The 24,492-nt window shown below is 44.6% G+C and overlaps 1 protein-coding gene across 1 annotated transcript in view; it reads right to left on the bottom strand.

Annotated features, from left to right (window-relative positions):
* The window catches only part of FRMD4B (FERM domain containing 4B), a 235,277-nt gene extending 214,206 nt beyond the window's left edge, over positions 1-21,071 (bottom strand). The window contains exon 1 of the mRNA XM_028719421.2: positions 20,737-21,071. The gene's annotated coding sequence lies outside the window, so the exon portion shown is untranslated. The remainder of the gene's footprint in view (positions 1-20,736) is intronic.
* Positions 21,072-24,492: the final 3,421 nt, after the last annotated feature.

Here is a 24,492-nt window from a genome sequence, read left to right as displayed (position 1 = left end):
TTAGACCAGGGAAAAGAGTCGGTGGAAGAAGATTGGAAAAAATTCAAAGTATATTTACAGAAATATTGTAAAATTAATGAATGTTAGAAGGATGCTGGAATGAAGTTATATGGCTTTAGCAGAAATGTTATAAAGAATTAAGTAAAAATAGATAGTCAATGGGCCAAAGTGTAAAATTTAAGGTTAGATTGTGTTAAGATAAATTACAGAACAAAAATTGAGAAAGATGGAAAGGATTTGCTGAAATAGCTAATTGAACTAGAATACAAAAAAGGGAGGTGTGAGGAGGTCGATGAAACAAGTAAATGAAAGATAAAGATATGGAAATACTGGATGTGTTTTTTAAATGTTTTTGTTTTTCTTGTTGTTCTGCTGTATTGTTTTTTGCTTTTTTGATATATTGTAAGGTATTGTTTTGTTTTGTTTAACTTTTTATTGTTTCTTGTTTCTTTTTCCTTCTTTCTGTAACTATCAAACCTTTAATAAATATTATTTTAAAAAAATAAAATAAAAACAGGAGCACAATTAATCATAAGATGAAAGGCAAGGAGAATGAGAGCCCATATATTAGACAGATGGGGAGACCCTAGAATGCACCCTCCCCCCTCCCCGATGTTTATAAGTTTTTAACTTATAAACCTTTTTTTAAAAGAAAAAGCTGAAATGGGTGAGGGAGGGGTGGGCAGCATCTCTAGCAACTGCTGACATACACCTTAAGGAAGCTGGCCTCATGCTTTGAGAACTATAGACATTCTGATTGGAAAAGAAATGGGGTGAGTCATGCTGTGGCAGAGAGGAAAGATGTTGCAATGCAGGGATCCATGCAGTTGGTGTACAACATTTCCTCTCTACTCCCCACCCCCCTTTTTATTTTGACACACCAAATATTGGCTATAGCTAGAGGCAGGATGTCAGCTAGAGAAACAATGGCCAGTGCCTTTAGAGCAAATCCTGTGTTCTCAGGGCCCTCGGTTGCACAGAAAGTCAACAAAAAGCTAAGAATAACTAAGGGACCAACAGGAAGGTGAGAACAGCACATTCGTCTTTCCTCCCAGGCCCAGAATACCTGTCATCCTTTCCTTTTCCCTTCTTGGGACCACAGAGCACCATTTACCATTATAGACATAAACTGTGTCAAAAAAAAGTCGAGATTGTGGCTCTTATGTATATACGCTGTTTTCTATGTCCCCATATGACGTTCAGTGCTGAATTCTACCATTCATTCTTTTCTGCATTAGAAAAATGAGGATATGGTCTGCAAAGCCAGGGTTTCCCAGCCTAATATTTCTCCCAGGATTTTATGTGCAGATCGCAGCATCTCGCTGCTGCTCACTTGCAATGTGACAATAACAGTAACTCGCCTCACAGTGTGAGGATGACGGAACTCAAGCTCTGCAAACATCCTTTCACGCGATGGAGGCAAGGCTATACATGCTTGTTTTGAGAGGGAGCACCACAGACTACAGTGATACCTGCATTGGACTGTTGCGTAAAGGGCTGTAATTAAGTGGCAGAGGATCTGTTTGCATGCAGAAGGTTCCAGGTTCAATCCCAGGTGTCTCTAGGTAGGACTAGAAGAGACCCTCTCTTGAAATCCAGAAGAACCACTGCCAGTCGATACTACACAAGATGGACCAATGATCTGACTCAGCAGAAGGCAGCTTCCTGTGCTCCGATGACTAAACATGCATACGATCAACTTGCCTCAGTAGCAACCTCGTTCACATTTCCTAGGAAACCATGGGAGTTACTTCTGAATAAGCATTCTTAGGGTCAAGTTGGATAAGACAGGGAAGTCCAGATCAGGTACTCTTAACTGGAAGCCAATGCCAATTTACTTGGAAGAAGCAGATGGCCCTTGTTGTCCCTTCCAACTCTACACTTCTGTGATTTTATTATTCTAAGTCTTGCTTTTTTAAAATGGGGAAAGCTATAGCTTCCCACAACATGAGGACGAGCAGCAACGACTTCCTCCTCTTTTGCAGTGTGGGCCCTGAAAACATTTACTTTTTAAACTAATCACAGGCCCCTGTAATATCCAAGCTCAGTTCAATTTTTTATCTGAAAAGCAACCCAGATCTGAAATAGTATGGCCAGATGCAAAGAAAACAAGCCTTCTGCACCTTTAATAGTGGTGTAGAATATCTGAAATCCTTTCTTCTACCTAATTATTACAGGAACAGGAGCCCTGGTCATCCTTGTGGCTTATTTTAGTAGCAGGAAGAAGTGAGTTGCTCCCATTAAACTTAACGGGGTTTACTTTTTGAGAATAGATAGGTGGGCAGACAGATAGATAGAATCAGGCTGCAAATCACCAAATCTCTCTAGTCACTGGGTTTGGAAAAGCTTTTCAGCAGCAAATCTAAATCCAGGCTCTACGCTTTTCTGCTGGATAGAATCAAGTCACAGTGCGGGGAAAAGGGGTATTTTTATCCTTGTGTTGAATGAGAAGCACTAGGAGCCTTGATCATTGGAAGCTGTCTGACCCCTCCTTAAACAGACTCCTGCTGGTTCTCTGGGTCAACCCGGCTCTGTCTGGTTAAGGAAGCTCCAGGACTATTTCCAGCACTAGCGAAACAAAACAAAACGGATAACAGGAAATTATGTATTGCAGATGCCCTGCAAATCAGCTGCTGCTGCCTAGCATTTTTGTTCATAGAAGATGCATGCGATGACGCCATGCACACTTAACACAGGAGTAAGTCCCATTTAACTCAGTAGCCCTTACTTCTGAGTTAACGGCAGGAGGAATGTGTTTAGTGAGACATGTCTTGGGTCCAGTCCCTGCTAGTCTCCTCCTCTGCAACAGCTCATAGATCCAGCCGTCCCATTTCCTGAGAGGCACGGCCTCCATGCAGGAAACAGCCATAATAGACAAAAGAAAGCATCGTTTATTTAGGCGGTGGTGACCACTGGCTGAGATTGCTTGGAAAGGAGATAAGACCAATTAATCGAAGTTTAGAAAATCATTAGCTATTAGCCATTTAAGGAAACTCCATGATCACAGCAGTATGTAACCTGGCTCCTATTTCCTAGGAAACAATAGGTGAGGGCTGCTGGCTTCATGCCTAACTCCAGGGGTCAGCAAACTTTTTCAGCAGGGGGCCGATCCACTGTCCCTCAGACCTTGTGGGGGGCCAGACTATATTTTTTTTGGGGGGGGGGGGAATGAACGAATTTCTATGGCCCACAAATAACCCAGGGATGCATTTTAAATAAAAGCACACATTCTACTCATGTAAAAACACCAGGCAGACCCCACAAATAACCCAGAGATACATTTTAAATAGGGACGCGGGTGGCGCTGTGGGTAAAACCTCAGCGCCTAGGACTTGCCGATTGCATGGTCGGCAGTTCGAATCCCCGCGGTGGGGTGCGCTCCCATTGCTCGGTCCCAGTAGATAAATAGGGACCGCTTACTAGTGGGAAGGTAAACGGTGTTTCCGTGTGCGGCTCTGGCTCGCCAGAGCAGCTTCGTCACGCTGGCCACGTGACCTGGAAGTGTCTGCGGACAGCACTGGCTCCCGGCCTCTAGAGTGAGATGAGCGCACAACCCTAGAGTCTGTCAAGACTGGCCCGTACAGGCAGGGGTACCTTTACCTTTACTTACATTTTAAATAAAAGGACACATTCTACTTATGTAAACACATGCTGATTCTTGGACCATCCACGGGCTGTATTTAGAAGGCGATTGGGCCGGATCAGGCCCCCAGGCCTTAGTTTGCCTACCCATGCCTTACTCATTGGCTTTCCAAAGGCATCTGTTTGTACACTGTGAGAAGCAAGAATGCTGCATTTGATTTGGTTTGATCCAGAAGAGCTCTTCTGTAAACAAGCACAGCCCCCAACTCTCTGTTTTGGGGCTCTATGAGAAAAGTAAAATGGCGGATAGAGCCAGAAGCGGGTCACCAGGTGAAGTGGAGCCACTACGCTTGGTTCCCAGCAGGTAGGCTGCTGTTGCTTACCAGGAAATGGGGAGAGGAGAGTTGGTGGGAAAGTTGCCATGGTTCAACCAGTGTTCGAAATCCCGTGGAAATCTCTGGGTGCCAGGTTGGCGACTGACATCTCCATCTGGCAGGCCCCTCCAGCTTTCTTAGAGCTTATTTATTGCATTTGCATCAGAAGAGCTTATTTATTGCATTTATATCCCACCTTTTCCTCCAAGGAGTGCATGGTTCATCTCCCACCCCAGTTAATCCCTACAAGCAATCCTGTGAGGTAGGTTAAGAGGCTGAGACTGGCCCAAGGTCACCAAGTGAGCTTCTCATCTGAGTGGGAATTTGAACCTTGATCTCCCAGGTCTACCTAGTCGGACACTCTAACCACTACATCACACTGGCTTCTTAAGAGTACTTCTGCTGTGGGGCAGCTACAGAAATTAAGTAGGTAAATAAATAAGAGGAAAGCAAAATGTCACTTAGAGAAAGAACTGAAATATTTTCCTTGAAGCTTGCATTCGTTTTACTCTGGATCGTTTTATTTGATGTTTTAATGTGCTGTAAACCGCTTCAAGATTCCCCCCCCCCCCTTTAAGATATAAAGCAGTATAGAAATGAAATGAATAATAATAATAATAATTTTTCGAAATTCTACTGAGGGGACATGGTGCCCAGACATTCCGTTGTGGCCACCGTAACCTAGGCTTAAGGCGTCATTTGGCGATTTGCTTATATATCTGAGTTTCTAACACTGTTCCCAGCACCTGCTTGGTTGCTGTTGCTTACCAGGAGATGCAGAGAGGAAAGGTGGTGGGGAAGTCAGCATGGTGCAAACACACTGGGTGGGATTCAACTAATAAGTCCCGTCAATGGAAGCCATGAGGAAGAGCTTCTGCTAGCCCCATGGGGCTTTCCTTCTCCCCTCCCCACCCTCGGAAAGAACCCCTGGAACAATGAGGATGGAGAGGAAAGGGGGAATCGTTCCATCTGGAAAGCTGAAATTCTGAAGAATTCCTCCCATGGCAAGAGCATCACATTTGCACCGCGCTGACATCCCTGCCTCATCCCTCCACCTCTCCCTCCCAATAAGCAACAGCAACTGAAATGCCAAGAATTTGGCATAGTGGCTCTGCCTCTCCCAGTGAGCTGCTTCTGTGCTAGACCCAGCCACCTGGTACTTCTCAGAGCCGTGGTCCTTCGCTGCTACCTGAGGCCACCAGTCCAGCGATGGAAGAGGTGGCCCACCAGAGGACACGTTGCCCGGAAGGGCTCCTTCAAACTCAGAGCCAGCCCTGAAAGTTAACAGCCCTAACAATGAAAATGCACAAGTCGCCTTCTCCATTCGCTCCCAGCCGAGTAGGCTCCTTCTGTTTTATTTCTAGCCTGGCCTTGCCAAAGTATTCCCTTACACAATCCATCTGTTTGCAACTTTTCCATCCAGCAGTTCAGCCGTGCTTCTTCTTGAGAACTTGGCGTGGTCGGAAAATGGCACCACATGGAAGAAAACCAAACACTGGCCTACGAGCTGTTGACAAGGATAAAGGAAATGACAGAAGCAACTAGACAAAACAATTTGGATTCGGAAAGGAAACAGGATCTAAGCCATGGCTTTATTGTCTTGCCACATTACAATACAGTATTCTGAGGACTTGTAGTAACATCTGAACTTTAATATTCAGATACAAGAAAAATGTGTTCATATATGTGTGTGTGTAAATGTGTGTGTGTGTATTATCAGCATAAGGTAAAGTAAAGGTACCCCTGCCCGTACGGGCCAGTCTTGACAGACTCTAGGGTTGTGCGCCCATCTCACTCAAGAGGCCGAGGGCCAGCGCTGTCCGAAGACACTTCCAGGTCACGTGGCCAGCGTGACAAGCTGCATCTGGCGAGCCAGCGCAGCACACGGAACGCTGTTTACCTTCCCGCTGGTAAGCGGTCCCTATTTATCTACTTGCACCCGAAGGTGCTTTCGAACTGCTAGGTTGGCAGGCGCTGGGACCGAACAACGGGAGCGCACCCCGCCGCAGGGATTCGAACCGCCGACCTTTCGATCGGCAAGTCCTAGGTGCTGAGGCTTTAACCCACAGCGCCACCTGCGTCCCATATTATCAGCATATTTCCTCACAATTCAGGCTAGACTACAAAAGTGCATCTGGCGCGAAAGGAGGAAAGGTTTCTTTACTGAGATGGGAGCAAAGAATTTAAATTTTCCAAAATACAGCTAAGACAATGAGGAAACATAAAAGATCTTAGCAGCACTTGCTTACTTTGTCCAGCATCAAAGCTGGAAAAATGTTAAATTAAGAATAGTTTTGTCAATTCAAGCTGAACACACAATTTAAGAAAACACAGAACATAAACAAAGCTGTTCTCCTGTTGTTCAAAGGGAAAGACTTGGGATTAGCAGCAATCTGCTAATTAAAAGTCGTCAGATGAAGCTGCATGCCACAGCAGAGTAAACAATGTCTGGTGGAATAAACTTCTGTCTTGCACATTTTATAACCACACCACTCCTCCATGCTGAATGGGCAAATATCTAAAATCCAGTTTCATTTGTTACAAATACTACACTTGAATTCCGTAACTCACTGTCATTGGTTAAAAGCAGCCATGAGGAGCAATTTGTGATCAGGGCCGCTGCACATGGGAAAGGTTTGTTTTAACCCTTTCACTCACTCCCCTCCCCCACTCCTGAAGCTGCTATTAACTATGAAACTCACTGTATCATCTCTCAGGCATCGGGTTAAGATATTTTCATTCTCTTAGGCACTTGAATGGTTTGTATATTGAGTGCCAAATGGATGCTGTATTTCAGGCTCAGCATGAAGTTTTCAATTCAACTCTATGTTGTTTGATATTTAATTGTTTTGCAACAGCAGTAAGAATACTCATTGCAAAGTATTGGAAGACAGAAGATCTACCCACCGTGGAAGAATGGCAGATGAAGGTGATAGACTATATGGGACTGGCAGAAATGACCGGCAGAATCCGACACCAGGGAAGAGAGACGGCGGAAGAAGATTGGAAGAAATTTAAGGACTATCTTAAGAAACATTGTAAAATTATTGAATGTTAGAACGATGTTGGTTTAGAAATTAAGTGGTTTCTAGCTGTAATGATTATGTAATTAAGAAAAGAAATGTTGAAAATCAATAGAAACTATGGGGGGATTTGCTGAATTAAATAATTAGAAATTGGAATACAGAAAGGGGAGGTATGAGGAGGTCGGGAAAGTAAGGAATTAAGAAAATAAGGGATCGAAATTATACTTGTTGTTGTCTGTGTTTGTATTTTTGTTCGTTTTTATTTTATATAATTTTTTTGAAACTTCAATAAATATCTTTTTTTAAAAAAGATATTTAATTGTTTTGAGGTTTTTTAAACTGAAGGTAAGATGACCTAGCAGTTCGAAAGCACGTCAGGTGCAAGTAGATAAATAGGTACCGCTCTGGCGGGAAGGTAAATGGCATTTCCGTGCATTGCTCTGGTTCGCCAGAAGCGGCTTAGTCATGCTGGCCACATGACCCAGAAAAACTGTCTGCGGACAAACGCTGGCTCCCTCAGCCTATAGAGCGAGATGAGCACCGCAACCCCAGAGTCGTCTGTGACTGGACCTAATGGTCAGGGGTACCTTTACCTTTACGATGACCCCGCAGCATGAGGCTAAAGGCCCATCTAGTTTGGCCTGTTCTCTCAATGGCCAACTAGATACCTCTGGAAAGCTCATGCGCTCAACATTAGCGCAACCACCCTCTTCTATCATCCCTAGCAAATGGTACACAGAAGCATGATACTGGAGGCAATGTAGCAATCACGAATAGGAACCCTTGCTTATAAAATAATGTTTTTTAATTGTTTAATTAAATTGCATATGGTTATTTTGGTTATATAGACAGAGAGATAGATGGTGTATGTGTTGCAAACAAATAAATAAGGAGAATACCATCTTTTTAACTGTAGCTAATGGGTAGAGACAACTGAAGTCAGGGAGAGATTGTACCCATCTCTCTTAGCACCACAGCCCCAAATCCAAACGCTTTTGTCCGCAGGATGGTTTCCAACCAAAGGGGGGTGGGGAGGAAAAAGTTATCCCACATCACACCTAGTTTGACTCCCAGCAGCAAGATAACAAGATCCTCTTTTGATTTCGCACTTCTCCTTAATTAACATCGTCCCTGCCCTGCTATACTATGCAATTGACTGCTGAAGCTTTTGATTATGAGTGTTCAACATGCAGTTATAAAGAGAGAGATTACCGGCACAGGGGGGAACAGTTGTCATTAACTGGTTTTATTTCTCATATGGCACAGAGCCCAGCACCCTGATGGGGATGCAAATTAGATGAGTGGGAAAGGGGGTAGTAACCTCACCTCCACAAGTGATCTGCATGGATCAGCTGAGAAGGGGGGGCTGTGTGCCTGTTCGTGTACCTGTCTTTTGTGTGCTGTGGGGAGAAATGGGTGGCCACACTCGTCAGTGGCTTGCAACCCACAGAGGATTGGCCAAGGGTGAAAAGGGGTGAGGAACCCTTACTGCAGATGAAAATTGGCACATCTTTTACAGAACCACCTTAGACTTATTCACATGACCATTTAAAAAATAGCATCTTAAAGTGATTCACCTCCATGAGGTATCTAGATATACGGCTACACATGTGAAAATCATAACTCATCAGTGCCACTACTTTCTGGGAAAGGAAATGAATTGCATTCATCTGAGATGCCGCCATGTGCACAAACTTTTCCCGCAGTGCAGGGCTAAATGTGGTTTCTTTTTTACCTGTCTCAGGTGCTGAGTGATATTGCTGCTTCAGTGGATGACAAAGCCTCTCCTTTCTAGGTTTGGCAAGGCAAATGTGATCGTTTGTTGCTGTCCCACAATCTGATGTTTTAAAATGGGGGCTCATCTCCTCAAGGCTTGTAAAAACATGCATTCCACCTCTCCACCAAATGACATTGAGGCAGCTCATAACATAAAGTAGAAACTGAAAACATAAAAACCAGCCGCATGAAACATCATGATAAAAGGCTGACCAGTAAGCTTATGACTGGATGAGACTTGAATTTAAAGACTTTCTGTCTCGTAGCTCATATCTTTAAAAGTATTATACTACATGGCATCTAATATTAACCCCTTTTCTTCTGCAATATTGATCCAGGGTAATGTGATAAGATGGGGCCAAATGAGAGGAATCCATGCTAGCGTTCTTCCCCATAAGAGCTGCGGAGAAGACCCAACATAGGACTAAAACCTTTGTGGCTGCCTAATAAAAACAATTGAGCCAAAGTATGGACTCTGTTTGTCAACTCCAGACTGCCCCACTGTAAGCAGCAACCTAGATTTTTTTACTACAACCCAGATTGGGAGTTACATCAGTGGCACAGGAGACGTGGGTGTTGGGAACAAGATTAACATCATAACCAGGCCCAAGCTGACAGCCCTTGAACCAAGGACGTCCGAATTGTGTCTCCACAGTCAACAATCCCTAAGCCTGCTCTTCTAGAGAAGCTGTCTTCGGTACCAGGAATCCTACACATTCCCTTGCCACTTTCAGTGCAGTCAATGAGCCTTGGGGAAATTAATCAAGACTGGGAGTGGTAGGCTCCAAGCCAGAGGGCTGCCCTTTTAAGACCTTCCACTCTTCAGGTAAGAGGCAGAGCCTAGGACAGTTAATCTAGCCCTGGAGGAATAAAATGGTTCAGTCTCAGAAATTGTCAGAACACTGTTGATTGCCTGGAGCTCTCCAAGGTTCTGTAATGGTACCCTATGTTGGTGCCCTATGGTGCTAAGGCCCTACAAATTGCCAGGGTGGTGATGATATTGAATGTGGGTTTCTAACCACCAATATCTATATATATATATTTACTCTTTGTAATAGAGTGCCACTGAACTGCAAAACAACAACAACAACAACACCCTACTCAGTGTATTTTTTAAAACAGAGCAATAGTTAGGAAGAAATCCAAAAGTTCCCACTGTATACTACACAATAGATTCATACTTGATTATCCTCAATACGAAAAACCACTTCCCCTTCAAGAAGAAGGCAACAGGCACATTACGCAAATCAAAGCTGGAAAACATTCATTCCCCATTTCCAGGGTTTGCTGTACAGCACTCACGACCACCTCCCACCTCTTCTCCCAAATGCAAGATTTTGCAGAAAAGGAAGCAAATAAAGTTACGAGCATGTTGTGAAAGTGTGTTGCTTGCATCACTTATTTTAAAAGGGCCTGTTGAGAATCTGGCGCATTCATCAACAGCTGGTATTAAGCCAAGAAAGAAAGTGGGTGATGTGCAGAAAGCAAGGTCATATATAGCCAGAAGTGATTTTATAGACAATGGTGCAACATTTAACCACTGCTTTGTAAGAGTGCAAGGATGGGCTAAGGGACAAATTTAAGCATCATTCTAGATGTACACAGCACTGAGCTTTCATTAGACAGTAGTTTATGATTCTGCTTATTCTCTGCTCCTATGCCTTTTCAAGTTCTCATTGTACTATATCAGGGATGGGGAATATGTGGCCTTCCAGATGTTGCTGGACAACAACTCCCATTATTCCTGACCAAGCTGGCTGGAGCTAATGGGAACTGGACTCCAACAACTTCTGGAGGGCAACAGGTTCTCCACCTCTGGCTATACATGCATCTGCTTTTAATGAGATGTTTTATATTGTTGCTAAGGCCCCTTATGCATCCTAATGGATCAGTATTTCCCAAACTTGGGCCTCCAGTTGTTGTTGGACTACAGTTCCCATCATCCCAAAACCAGTGGTCAGGCATGATGGGAACTGTAGTCCAAAAACAACTGGAGGCCCAAGTTTTGGAAACCTTGTGATGGATGGAAAAACTGTGTATATTGAATTACATTATAAATAAAACAGTTGATAGGTACTATAGATCCTAACATGGAAAAAGGCTTTGCCTCCCTGGTCCCTAATTTGTAAAATGGGATTATCTGGCACAAGTCAGCCTGAAAGGCACCACCTTTGATTCCTCTGGTTTGTAGAAGTTGGCAACAGCTACTCTCACCCACAACCATTCCTTTAATTCTACTGTGCAAATCCTTACAATGGAGTCAGTACCTGGAACTACAGATGGGGCGATGAACCCTAGGGCCACATTCTTTCTTGGGGCCATTTTCTGAGGGCCATATCTCAGTGGGCGACAGGGCCAGGGGCAAAAGTGAGTGGAGAAATGAATGCAGCACCTAATTTCGTACAGCAAGATGAGTTCTGTACATGCCTCTTTCTACTCTCCATCCAGGCCAGCAAGAAACATTGCCAGCCAGGACACATTCCAGCTGGGCAAAAACATTTGAGGAGGATACGGAGAAAGTCATAGGCATGGCTGGGAAGAGAGGGTGTGTCCTGAGGACATTCTTGAGGGCCAGGGAAAGAATATTGAGGGCCATGTTAAAACTGCACAGGTTCTGCATCCTGGACTGCACCATGACTCAAATAAAAAATTGCTCCCTCCCTCCCCACAGCCTCCTGTCAAGAGCATATTTCAGTTTCCAAGCTAGTTCCGAAAACTAGTTATTTCTTCTACCCCATAATCACTAGACCAAAGGCTGGAAGCCTATACCAACACACCTTTCTGAAGCTTTAACTTCAATACTAACCTTATCTAAAAAGGTAAAGGTAAAGGTACCCCTGTCCATACGGGCCAGTCTTGACAGACTCTAGGGTTGTGCACCCATCTCACTTAAGAGGCTGGGGGCCAGCGCTGTCCGGAGACACTTCCGGGTCACATGGCCAGCGTGACGAAGCTGCTCTGGCGAGCCAGAGCCGCACACGGAAACGCTGTTTACCTTCCCGCTGGTAAGCGGTCCCTATTTATCTACTTGCACCCGGGGGTGCTTTCGAACTGCTAGGTTGACAGGCGCTGGGACCGAACAACTGGAGCGCACCCCGCCGCGGGGATTCGAACCGCTGACCTTTCGATCGGCAAGCCCTAGGTGCTGAGGCTTTTACCCACAGCGCCACCCGCGTCCCTACTGCCAACCTTGTCCCAACCTTGTCTACTGCGAAGTAAATCCTACTGAATTCAATGGGGCTTCCTCCCATGCAAGTGTGGTTAGAATTGAGGCCCCAGGAAACTGAATCATGTCCCTGTTTCCAGATTCTAAAAACCTTGCTTTTCACTAAGCTCTCTCTGATAGTGGGCATATTTGTTCTCAAAGCTCCAGTTAGGTTTCCTGAACAAACTGTATATAAAATTAATTTGGACATGACATTCCCTCCTATGAAGCAACTTCTTCTTTTTTAAAGTGTTTTACAGTACAGTAGTAAAATTATGCAAATGATCTCAAAAAATATAAATTAAACAAACTTATCAGTCACCCACTTGGAGATGACTTTTTTTTGTAATCCTAGTCAATCTGTAACTTCCCTGCCTGCAGTTATAGGGCACCGAGGAAGCAATATTAAAAAATCTCAATTAGGTTGTATTTGGGCGGAGGCCAAGTCTCGCTTTGTCACAGTACTTGAAGATACATCGTTCCAATTTCCATTTTCATCTCTAGGAAATTAATTTTGTCGCTCCCTGCACTTGTTTATTTTTTAAAAAAATACACAAACAGAATCCCAGGGAAGTGGAGATGCACAATCTTCTCCACACCCTTCTCCTTTTAAATTAATACTTTATCAGGCGTGCCATTTTTATTTTAACCTAACAGATGAAATTTATTTAGCGCCTGTTCCAAACGTCCTGCTTCTCTGGACTTGCAGCATTCACAATTACAACTGAAGCCATGATTGTTAAAGTAGACACTCCTTGTCCAGGGGCAAGAGATCACAGATTAGCGCAGGCCTCCAGAAGTTGCTAGACTACAAGTCCCATCATCCTTGACCATTACCCATGCTGGCTGGCGGCTGGTGGGACTCCAACAACATGGGGGGGGGGGGACAGGGAGACGAGCCACATTGGCTACCCAGGTTGGCAGATGCCAGAGACAAACAATGAGTGAAATCCTATGCATGTCTTCTTGAAAGAAAGCCCTCAGAATTCACCTCCCAGTGTATGTAGAATAGCAGCCCTATACTGGCTATGGGCAGACACCCTTGCTGCAGTGTTGCAGACAACTGCCAAGAACATTTTTACCTCATCATGCCCACCCAAACATATTATTTAGTTATCTACACTCGCTTTAGAAGCTTTACTGATACAGTGGTACCTCGGGTTACATACGCTTCAGGTTACAGACTCCGCTAACCCAGAAATAGTACCTCCGGTTAAGAACTTTGCTTCAGGATGAGAACAGAAATTGTGCTCCGGCGGTGCTTCAGGTTGAGAACAGTTTCAGGTTGAGCGGTGCTTCAGGTTGAGAACAGTTTCAGGTTAAGAATGTACCTCTGGAATGAATTAAGTACTTAACCCGAGGTACCACTGTAGTATGTGTTGTGTTGATAATATATATACTTACTTTTTAACAGTTTTGTGGATTTAAACTGTTTTATTTATAGTTTTGTGCTAAAGCTATTGTAAATCTGAACAAATAAATGCCTCTAACTCTTTTTTAAAAACTTCTTCTTATCAAGTAAGGTAAAGGATGGGTAGGCAAACTAAGGCCCGGGGGCTGGATCCGGCCCAATCACCTTCTCAATCCAGCCCGCGGATGGTCCAGGAATCAGCGTATTTTTACATGAGTAGAATGTGTGCTTTTATTTAAAATGCATCTCTGGGTTATTTGTGGGGCATAGGAATTCGTTCATTTTTCCCCCCCCCCAAAAGATATAGTCCGGCCCCCCACAAGGTCTGAGGGACAGTGGACCGGCCCCCTGCTGAAAAAGTTTGCTGACCCCTGGGGTGAAGCATACTTTTCATTGCATAATATAGTTCACTTATACAATAGTGAACACCCCCTCCCCATTTACAGTTTTCTTTGTGTACATAAAAAGCACTGGGTTCAACTGATATTTTTGCCACTGGGATATATGTTTTTTGTCCCAGACATTGTTAAAGTATCAGTGGTGGGGGTGGTGTTTTTTCTTTCTTTCTCAAAATGCCATTAAGTTTTTTGAAACAAAAACAGATCTAGGAAAACAGGCAAGTGCCCTTGGTTATGTACAGGGACCCCACCAACACACTTTCTAATTTGCTTAGGTTAGTAAGTTCTCCGCAAGAAACGGTCTGTGTCAAGTTTCTTTGCTTGGGCTGAAGAAGATTTAAAAATCAATAATATGAAAAACCAGGAAAGGTCAAAAATTATGCTCTGCTAGGTTCTCTGGAGGAGTTTGGCCAACTGCTATATCAGCCCAGCGTAGACAGAGGCGAATTTAGGGGAGGGTGGTTGGCAAAATCATTTATCAGGAGAGAGATCGTATCGGACAATTTCTCTCCTCCTCCTCACAACTTGTAACCGTATTTTATCTGAAGAGATCAAGGAACCATTATGGATGGTGAAGCCACAAAGCAGGGCGGGGGAACACACAAAAAGATAATTGAAACCGCAGCATGTCATTGTGCTTTCAGGTCCCATTCTCAATTGTCATCTTTTTTGCTCAGCATCTCAGGGCACTCTTAAGTATTAGCGGTAACTTTTTTCTTTTCTTTTTAAGTTTACGCTTCTGTAAGTCGTTCTGTTTAACTCACAACGTAACTTTTTCAGTAGTAGAAAGCACCTTGGCAATGTAATGCGAAGGGGAGCTGTTTTCTTACTTGCTTGGGTTCCAGCAGAAAGGGGATTTCTGTGACATGTATTAATACAATGGAAGAAAGTAAACTAGGAAGCATCTTTTGAAGATTCCTCAGGTCATACCTCAGGTTACAGATGCTTCAGGTTGCACGTTTTCGGATTGCGCACCGCGCTGAACCCAGAAGTACCAGAATGGGTTACTTCCAGGTTTCAGCACTCGTGCATGCGCAGAAACACTAAATCACACTTCGCGCATGCAAAGAAGCACTGAATCATGACCGGCGCGTGTGCAGATGTGGCGCTGCAGGTTGCGAACGTGCCTCCCGCACGGATCATGTTTGCAACCCGAGCGTCCACTGTATTTTAATCATTCTTAAAGGCCGGTCACGTGTGGTCTGTGAATCACAGAGGCTGCAATTCTGCACAGTACTGAGTAGCACACTCCAGACATAAAGCTTGCCATCTCCGTAAAAGATGAAGCCACAATTTTATCCAAATACTTTTTGTGGTTTTTGTTTGTTTTTAAAAAGCTTCAACTAACAAGCTGGTTCTGCTTCTGCTTTCGATTATTTCAAATTACTGGCCTGGCTGATGCTCTGTTTAATTAGCGCCCAGATTGTGTACCCCCGTTTCTCTTTATCAGTTTAAATTAGAACAAAGTGGCAGGGAGCCATTCCATGGGGACTTAAACAAGGTTTGCAAATGTCTCTCTATTCATCATGCATCTGCCTCGCTCCACTTTTCATCTGTGCACCAAGCTTAATCCTCCTGGCTCAGTTAGGTGAGAGAGGCCAGAGTTGTTGGCCAAATCTCTCATCTGGCCAAAGCCCTCAGCAGGAACCAGCACAAGGAAGGAGGAAGAAGGAAAGAGAAAACACTGGAAGACATTAATATTTTCAGGCAATGGCAGAGAAACGGAAGCATGCCGAATGCAAGGGATCATCTGGTGATTATTATTATGTGGGCAATTTATATACTGCTTCATATTTCAAGGAAAATCTCTAAGTGGCTTACAGTAGCCTAGAAATAATCACAAACAAAAGTCAATTTCAGAAAAAGAGTCATAAAACACCCACATTTGGAGCGGCACAGATAACAATTAGATATCTGCTTACGCATCAATATATAATGAGACAACTAAAATATGTTCAGTTTGCCAAATGCAACCAGTTTGAAGTTAGTAATAATATTTGCAAATAAATAAGAAAAGGTGAATTTAAGCTTGCAATCCTATACCCACTTACCTGAGAGCAAGTACCATTGAACTCAATGGAACTTAGTTCTGAGCAGACATGTGGAGGATTACACTGTAAGGCTGCAGTCCTAAACACACTTACAAGGGAGTAAGTCCTGTTGGACACAATGGAACTTACTTCTGAGTATACATGCACAGGATTGCACTATAAATCTACTGGTTCATAACAAGATTGGGAGCTTCCACCCTGGAATTTACTGTGTCTTTGAAGCCCTTCTCATTTAATTTGTGTAGTTCACATGTTACTCTCAAACAACACCAGTCTTGATGCATGTCCCCTGTAAATCTGGGTTTATCTAATACAGGCAAAATCGGATAAACTGAGGAATTCCGCCCCCCCCCCTAAATCGATCAGATTTGCACAAAACTGCACAAGCAAATTTAAAATTGCCTGCCACTTCTCGGGTGGGTAATTTAGAACAAACAAACAAACAAGCTGGGTGTGCAGCCATTGGTGTGCAATATGTGCATGCCCTTTTGGTACCTAATTACCATAATAGAATCAACCAATTAGAAGGCCAGGACAATCACAATGGAGCACCTGCTGGTGTGAATGGGAAAGACCAAAGTTGCTCTTCATAAACAAATTCTAATATATGTGGGAGTGGACAACTCTGGTATAATGTGATTGGTGGAGAAATGGATGAACAGCTAAATACTGCTGAAATGTGGACAAGCCCTAACTCTGTGGCTCTGACTGTATCCTAGGCTCACCTTCTACATTTGTAAATAAATTCAAATATTACAATATGAAACAAGCTTCATGTAACCTCTTTCCGAAGAAAACTGAACCCTGCACCCCTAAAACATTCCATTGCTCAGAAGTGGGGCACGCAAGCCTAACAGAATTGTGGTGTCATAAATTGAAATATATTGTTTCTGGCAACTTTGAAATTATTAGTTGTGTGAAGATATCTGGTTTGCTTGCCATTCTTTTTAAAACATATATATATATTATTGTTATTGTTTTGTTATTTGCCACTCTGACTCCAACCAAAAATCCAATTAAAATTTGGCTCCAATGAAATACTCAATTAACAAAAATCTGTAAGCCCCTTTTACAGGTCTCTCTCTTGGACTCAAATGCCACTTTTATATATACAGGAATCCATATACAAATTACATTTCAGTTAAACTAGTCACAGAACGAGTGGCAATGATGATTTCCTAATTTGAAACACACCACTGTGAACGTGGAAACCATTTTGGGAAAGTGGTTGTGAGGCAAATTTTACCTCAGCTCCATGCCTGAACAGAAATCAAATGAAATGGAGGAATGTTTTTTTTTGGGGGGGGGGGGGGACACAACCTCCTCACTATTTTGGCAAGATACTACAACCACCAGCTTACCAAGTGCTCAGTAAACACCCCACCAAGTTGTGAAGGGGTTATGGTATTTCACCATAGTGGCTGTATTCATCATAGTTTCTTTCCTCACACATTTGTCTGAATAGGGCTGGTGTTGCAGTCAGAGTGCGGAACTGGGACCTAGGTTGACATCTCTGTTGGCCATGAAACTCAGTAGGGAAACTTGATGTGGTTACTAGTTCTCAGCCAAACCTACATCATCATCATCATCATTTTACTTATACCCCATCCATCTGACTGGGTTTCCCCAGCCACTCTGGACAGCTTCCAGCAGAATACAGAAACATAATGAAACGTCAAACGTTAATAACTTCCTGATACAGGGCTTGCCTTCAAATGTCTTCTAAAAGTTATATGGTTGTTTATCTCCTTGACATCTGATGGGAGGATTTTCAGAGGGTGGGCGCCATTACCGAGAAGGCCCTCTGCCTGGTTCCCTGTAACCTCACTTGTCGCAGTGAGGGAACTGCCAGAAGGCCCTCAGAAGAGGACCTCAGCGTCATAGGCTTGTTGTAAGGATATATATTAAAGGTTGTTAAACAGGTTTAAATGTGAAGGGTGTGTAATTTGGGGTGAGCAGCTGTGGAATGCAATACTGAAGCATGATATGACCACACTTGTGATTAGGAGAGAGATAGCACAGAAAAGCCAAAAGAGGGGAAATGGACACAGAAAACAACGCAGGAAGAGGGACTATTGTAGGAAACTGAGGGAGGAAACGAACAAAGGAAAGGCAGTACGACAAACACCACAAAAAGGCCAGCCAGATCAGAACTTCAGTAAAGTCAGGATCTCAAGTTGGTAGGTTTTATTTTTTTGATCTGCTCAGCATCTGCAGAGCTGTAATAGAGAAATAGCATGCGAGCATTTGCACATCAGCAGAGCAGCACAGTTGGGCTTTAGCTTCCTTAGGGGGAAAGGTGGAAAACGTTGCTGTCAGAGGACTACTACAGCTGTCTACTCGTTGTGTTTCATAGCGCTTACTGCCTGTGCTGGACAGGGTGTGTGCATGCGTGTGTGCGTAAACTTTCCTTGCACCACATGTTTATAGTCACTCACTTGTTACACATTAAGCAAGCACAATGTGTGTACTCCTGACTAAGTTGGTTATCAAGTACTTTTCTTGATGCAGCACCATCTCCACATACAGTCACAAGTATGTCCCAGTATGAGACTTACTCCCAAGTAAGTGTCAGTAGTATTTCAGCCTAATGCTGCACGCTTGCGTACACCTGGAAGTAAACTGAATTGAGTTCAATGAGGCTAACCTAATAGACATTGCACTGATAGGATGTCTTTCATCACAGAGGGGTTAACATCTAAGTAAACCCGCATAGGAGTGTGTAGGCTGTTAGTTTCTCTACACTCTGTAGGGCACCTGTGGCCCTCCCAATGTTGCTGGACTATAACCCCTATTATTCCTGACCCCTGGCTATGATGACTGGGGCTGATGGAAGTTGGAGCCACAGATCCGCCATACCTGCTGTACAGGCTACAGAAAAGGGAGGTGGTCGGCTGCCTGATCGTTATATCTTTCACTTTTTATTAGGCTTCAAGTAGAAATGTTTTTTGAAGTTTTTTCAGGCTTAAATACTCCTTATTAAACAACTTTTTCAGAACTTCCTATGATGTGCATAACGCCAAATATAATTCTGTCATTTAAAAAAAAAATGCTTGAATTTTCTGACCACAACTTAGCTTACACACTACTATAATTATTTATTAAGTTTAATCTTAAAAAAAAACCTCTTCACATTGTGAGTGTAATTCAAGTGTAATTAACCATTTTGATTATTCATCTTTTAAAAAATGAATTGTTTTTCATACAAACATTAGTAACAGGTGTGGGGAATTGTTGCCCGACAACCCCCAGGGGGCACCACATCAGCTACACCTGGTTAGTACAGATCGCAGGTGCCAAGCACCTTCCTAAAAAGTGGCATTCTCCTTTCTATCACACACAGAAAGGATGTCTCTCCTAAGGTTATGCCTATCACTGAAACCACGTGGGTGCATCATCCAGAGAATAAAGTATGTGTCTGCCTTCAGAAATATATTTTCCCAACTGCAAATTTAAAATGGATAGATTAGTCCATTACTCCACTGAAACTCATATAATCCACCCACCCATCAAAATCTCTTTAAAACACACACTCCAGTTTTTTCCTTTCTTTCTGGCCTTTAAGCTTGCCCAGCAAAATGAAACCCCAATGGGAAGCCAGGGCAGCACTACAGCACTTGTGAGCTCAGAGCAAAAATACCAGCAGCCTCTCTGGGCATTTCCTACTCCTGATAAGAGAGAGCTTAAGTCCCACAGATAAGAGAATGGAAATTTAACCCTGAAGAGCTTCTCTCTCTCTCATCCCTTTTACAAGTTCCCCCCGCCCCCATAACAAATCAGATGAATGCTGGAAAGCTTAGAACTCTTGGAATGGGAGAAGCCTCTACTCTTCCAGAGCCCAGATTTGCACCCAGAGAGCTGTCAAGGGAGTTTCTCTCTTCCTGCCTTCTTTGGACAGGAGCACCCAGCCAGAGGAGTCTCTGAAAGCAGTGCCAGTGTCTGTCTGTGTGCATGAGAGACAGAGAGACACCTGAATCTGCAACCCTCTTTGGACTCTTGTATTATCATAACACACCGCTTGTGGGTTGAGCAACTGATAGCTTGAGGAGATTCCCTTCTAAGCATCGCATCTGTCCTCACTCACCCTTCCCTGCCCCCACCCCTCCATCCCGAACCAAAGAACAAGTTGCCTCCATTCTACGCTTAAGTGCTCCTTCAATCCCAGCCTCGGGGCTCGAGTCCACACGCAGCTAAGTAACTCCTTTGCTGCTCAATGAAACATCCCATCTCTCGCTCGCTCTCCAGTCACTCTTCACAGATCGCTCAGAAGAACAAAGCACATGGGTTGTGTGCTTTGGTGGTTGGGTTTTTTTGCACGTTGCCAATCAAAAAAGGAGGGAAGGAGAGCTTTCACAAATCCAAAAGGAAAAAGGAGGAGGAGGGGAGAGAGAGAGAGAGAAAGGCAGGGAGGGGAAGCCACAGATAATATGATAATCCACACGCCCAAACTTCCAGCCGGGCTCGAGTGTAGCCTCGGGGTGCCCGCAGCCAGACACCCTGCCCTAGTCTCTGAGCTTTGTTCCTGGGAACACCCAGACGCGGGGGAAACAGCCCGGAGGATTAGCTTTCGCTGGCAGCCAGGCAGGGAGGGAGAAAAACAAGCCGGCGAGCGAGCGAGGGAGCCTTCCTGCACCAACGCCGCCCTCCTGGCGCTGCTGGGCGTGAGCGCAGCCGAGGAAGCGTCGAGCGGGCAGCTTGTTGCGACTGACAATGGCTATTACTGGGGCTCCCGGCTTCCTGCTGCTGCTGCTGCTCCTCTCTCTCTCTCTCTCTCTCTCTCTCTCTCTCTCTCTCTCCGTTGCAGATGGAGAGAGCGCACAAGGCACCCCATCCCTCTCCATACGCGCGGAGGGGTGCGCATCCAAAGACGAGACAACAATGCGTCCCTCTCGCAGCCGGGTAAACGCGCCTACCTTTGCGCTCTGGTCGCGGCTGCTCCTGCGGGCAGAAGACGCGTCTGTCCCCACGGCAGGAGCAGGAACTCCGCCGGCGCCGCTGAGTTTCGCTTCCCTTCGGAGCAGCACGTGAGAAAGCGGGCTGCTCCGGCCGCCGAAAGCCTCTCCCGCAGCCTGGCCGCGCTGCTTTCCCGGGCGCTTCGCCTCTGCCCAGGCAGCGCGGATGCTGCTCCTGCACGCTCGGCGGAGATGGCACAGCCCTGCGCCAGAGAGGGAAGGAAGGAGGGAGGGAGCGAGGGAAGGAGGGAGGGAGGGCTCTAGCGGCCGGGAAAGGGTCCCGCACGGCGCTCGCCGCCTGGCAGAAAGCAACGCCGCCCAGGGAATAGGCAAAGAGGCTCCTCGAGGCTCGCCAGGGAGGAGCAGCCCCACCCTCCTTCGCCCTCGCCTGGAAAGGCGAGTCTAGCCCACGTGCCAGTTGCGGGCTTGAGCGAGGACTTGGACCGTCCGGAAGAAGCGCTGCGCTCAGACAACTTTCCGGCGGGCTCCGGTGATGCTTTTCAGTGGGATCGGGTCACACACGTCAAGGCAGGTGGTAGTCAGAGTGGTTGCCTGCCAATCACCCCCAGACCATTGGCCATGCTGGGAGTTGGAGTTCAAAGACCTCGGCGATGCAATATGGCGCAACCACCGAGCAGAACTTGTTGGACTACAACTCCCAAAATATATATATACACAAAGTATCAAATGTGGTGGCAGTGATAATCATGCAACAAAACAAAACACCACAAACTGGCTTATAAGTATAAAACCAAATTTACTAGAATAATAGCTAGAATAGAGATAGGATATAACCATTCAAACGATAAACATACTAAGGTGTCATGTGGAAGACAAAGCCTGGAGATACTGTAAACATGGAGTGGATAAATGTACGACTCTATCTTAAGTTACATGTACAGTAAACGTTATACAGACTCAATAAATGAACCTTTCAGCAAGTAGCGTAAGTCCAATCACGGAACAGCAACCCTGTGCCGCCACAACGGCAAGGGTAGCACACTGGAGAATATGAAAAAGTTTTTCAAAGCTGTTTTTCAAAGCTTGAACTGGATGAGATGTTCTTCAATGGGCCTTGAGTTGGAAACACAAAGCCGTGTACATGGATCAATCATGGGAAGGCAAACCAAAGCCACCACCCTGGTGAGAATAACGCAAGTGGGCAAAAGGAGACCTGTTCTCCGGATATATTACAGGTTTCACTACACGCTTCATCAGTCTGAAAAGCTGCATGATACAAAATAGCACTCCAATTACAATGTGTGGTAAACCATAAAAATTAGAAAATATCAGTCTATTACTATACCTTACCCAATCATACAAAACGGTTTACTCAGGATAAAGAAGGTATTCACAGGCACAGCTAGTGTTCAGACTCATAACAAACAGTTAAATACAATACAGGTGTATAGAATCAATCACATGATTACATGGTTAAAAGTGCAGCATCACTTTTCTGTTACAACCAAACAACAGTATACAAATATACATAGCATCCCAGGTCGAATTCAGTATTCAAACCCTTTGGATACAAGGTTCCTAATTGAAATATTAATTTATACTCCTTTTGTAACAAGGCTCTTCGTATACCTACAGTTCTACAAGGTTGTTTTTTGAAGGTCCACAAGATAAAAAAAACTCAGATCATTCTCTGTATGGGCTGCTTGCTGGAAATGCTGGACTAATGGGGCATCTAGTCATACAGTCATACCTCGGGTTGAATGTGCTTCAGGTTGAGCGTTTTCAAGTTATGCTCCGCGGCAACCCGGAAGTAACGGAGTGCATTACTTCCGGGTTTCACCGCTTGCGCATGGACAGATGCTCAAAATGACATCACGCGCATGCGCGGAAGCAGCAAAACACGACCCGTGCACACGCAGACATGCAGTCGTGTCTTACCTTCTATTCAGGATGCGAACGGGGCTCCAGAATGGATCCCGTTCGCATTCCCAGGTACCACTGTATATTATGTATTTTGGACCTATGCTCAGAAATTCTGGTCCTAATTGCACGAGTGGTACTGCCTACATATAACAGCTCACAAGTACATCGGAGGCAATATACACAGTTTTTAGTAGAACAATTTGTGAACTGTTCCAAGACAATCTTTTGTATTAGTGAATGATTTTACGGGCAACACAAATCTGCAACGTGTGCAGTGACCACATCTATAATGTCCTTTCACCAATATATGAGGATCCTTACTATGATATTCTAATAAATCAGTGTGGGTAAGAACATCTCTAAATGATCTAGTCTGCCTTTTGCCTAAAATTGGCAAATTTTCACAACCTGGAATATGGGTGATGACATGCCAATGTTGTTTAATAACTCTTTCAATAGAGGAGGATAAACAATTGTACTCTATAGAACCAAAAATCCTGTTCTGTTCATTCTTGGGTTTCGATACCTACAAACCCTGTCTGGAAGTTCTTTTAGCCCTATCAAGGGCTGTTTGAATTACAGTCTGTGGATATCCTCTATCTCTTAATGAAGAGGAAAGAGATGCAGCATTTTTTTAAAAATCGGATTCAAAAGAGCTTCCTGAAGCCAATCAGAAGCCACACTTTGGTTTCCGAACATTTTGGAAGTCAAACGGAATCTTTTCTGTTTCCAGCTGTACTAATTTGTATGAATAAACTTTCAGAAGGAAATCAGCCATATGGTTTTAAGAGGGCGGGGATTGTCCTGGTGCCAAAGACCAGGGTCTTGGACCCTATGAGTCATCCCCACACAACTGCTACTTCAGACAGTCACTCAATAGCCAGTACAATATGTAGAGCTTCAAAGGGGGTGGGGGGAGGTAGGAGGACCCTTATTGAAATCCACAAATAGCATCCTCCGGCTCTTCCCAATTTATCCCCCCTCCCAGTAGCCTTCAACAGTAGCAAATGGGGTATTCTGCTCCATCCCCTAATAATTTAAGTATTGACTATGTTGCTTAGATGCTGTAATGTGGAATGGAGGAGGAGGGGCAGGGGAGGATATCATCTGAATGGGGCTCCATGGAGATAGTTGGGTTTATTCCTATTTTGAGTCAACCTTTTTCAGAAAATGGCCATCATCACACCCATGGCAGCATTGTTTGGAGGTGCATTGGAACCTTGGTTCTCGAACTTAATCTGTTCCAGAAGTCAGTTCAACTCCCGAAACGTTCGAAAACCAAGGCGCGGCTTCCGATTGGCACAGGCGCCCCAGAAACAATAGCCAACAGCCACGTTGGACGTTCGGCTCCTGAAAAATGTTTGAAAACCGGATCACTTACTTCTGGGTTTTCCTATTTGTTCGTCAACTAAGCCGTTCGAGAACCAAGGTTCCACTGTACTGAATCAGAGGCTGGAGAGCCACCTGCCAGGGACTCTCCTTCAGGTATACAGATCCTCCTTACATTCAGCAGCATGTCATGTGGGGGGGGGCAGTGGTAAGGGAACACTGAGCTGTATCAGGGCAGTGGTGATGTGTGAGCCATTCATAATCTTAAAATAAAGGTAAAGGTAAAGGGACCGCTCACCATTAGGTCCAGTCGTGACCGACTCTGGGCTTGTGGCGCTCATCTCGCTTTATTGGCCGAGGGAGCCGGCATACAGCTTCCGGGTCATGTGGCCAGCATGACTAAGCTGCTTCTGGCGAACCAGAGCAGCGCACGGAAACTCCGTTTACCTTCCCGCCGGAGAGGTACCTATTTATCTACAGTACTTGCACTCTGACGTGCTTTTG

Source organism: Podarcis muralis, chromosome 2 (assembly GCF_964188315.1).
Source record: "Podarcis muralis chromosome 2, rPodMur119.hap1.1, whole genome shotgun sequence".
Taxonomy (NCBI): domain Eukaryota; kingdom Metazoa; phylum Chordata; class Lepidosauria; order Squamata; family Lacertidae; genus Podarcis; species Podarcis muralis.
The sequence above is the reverse complement of the archived record's forward strand: the minus strand, read 5'-3'. Positions and strand labels throughout refer to the sequence as shown.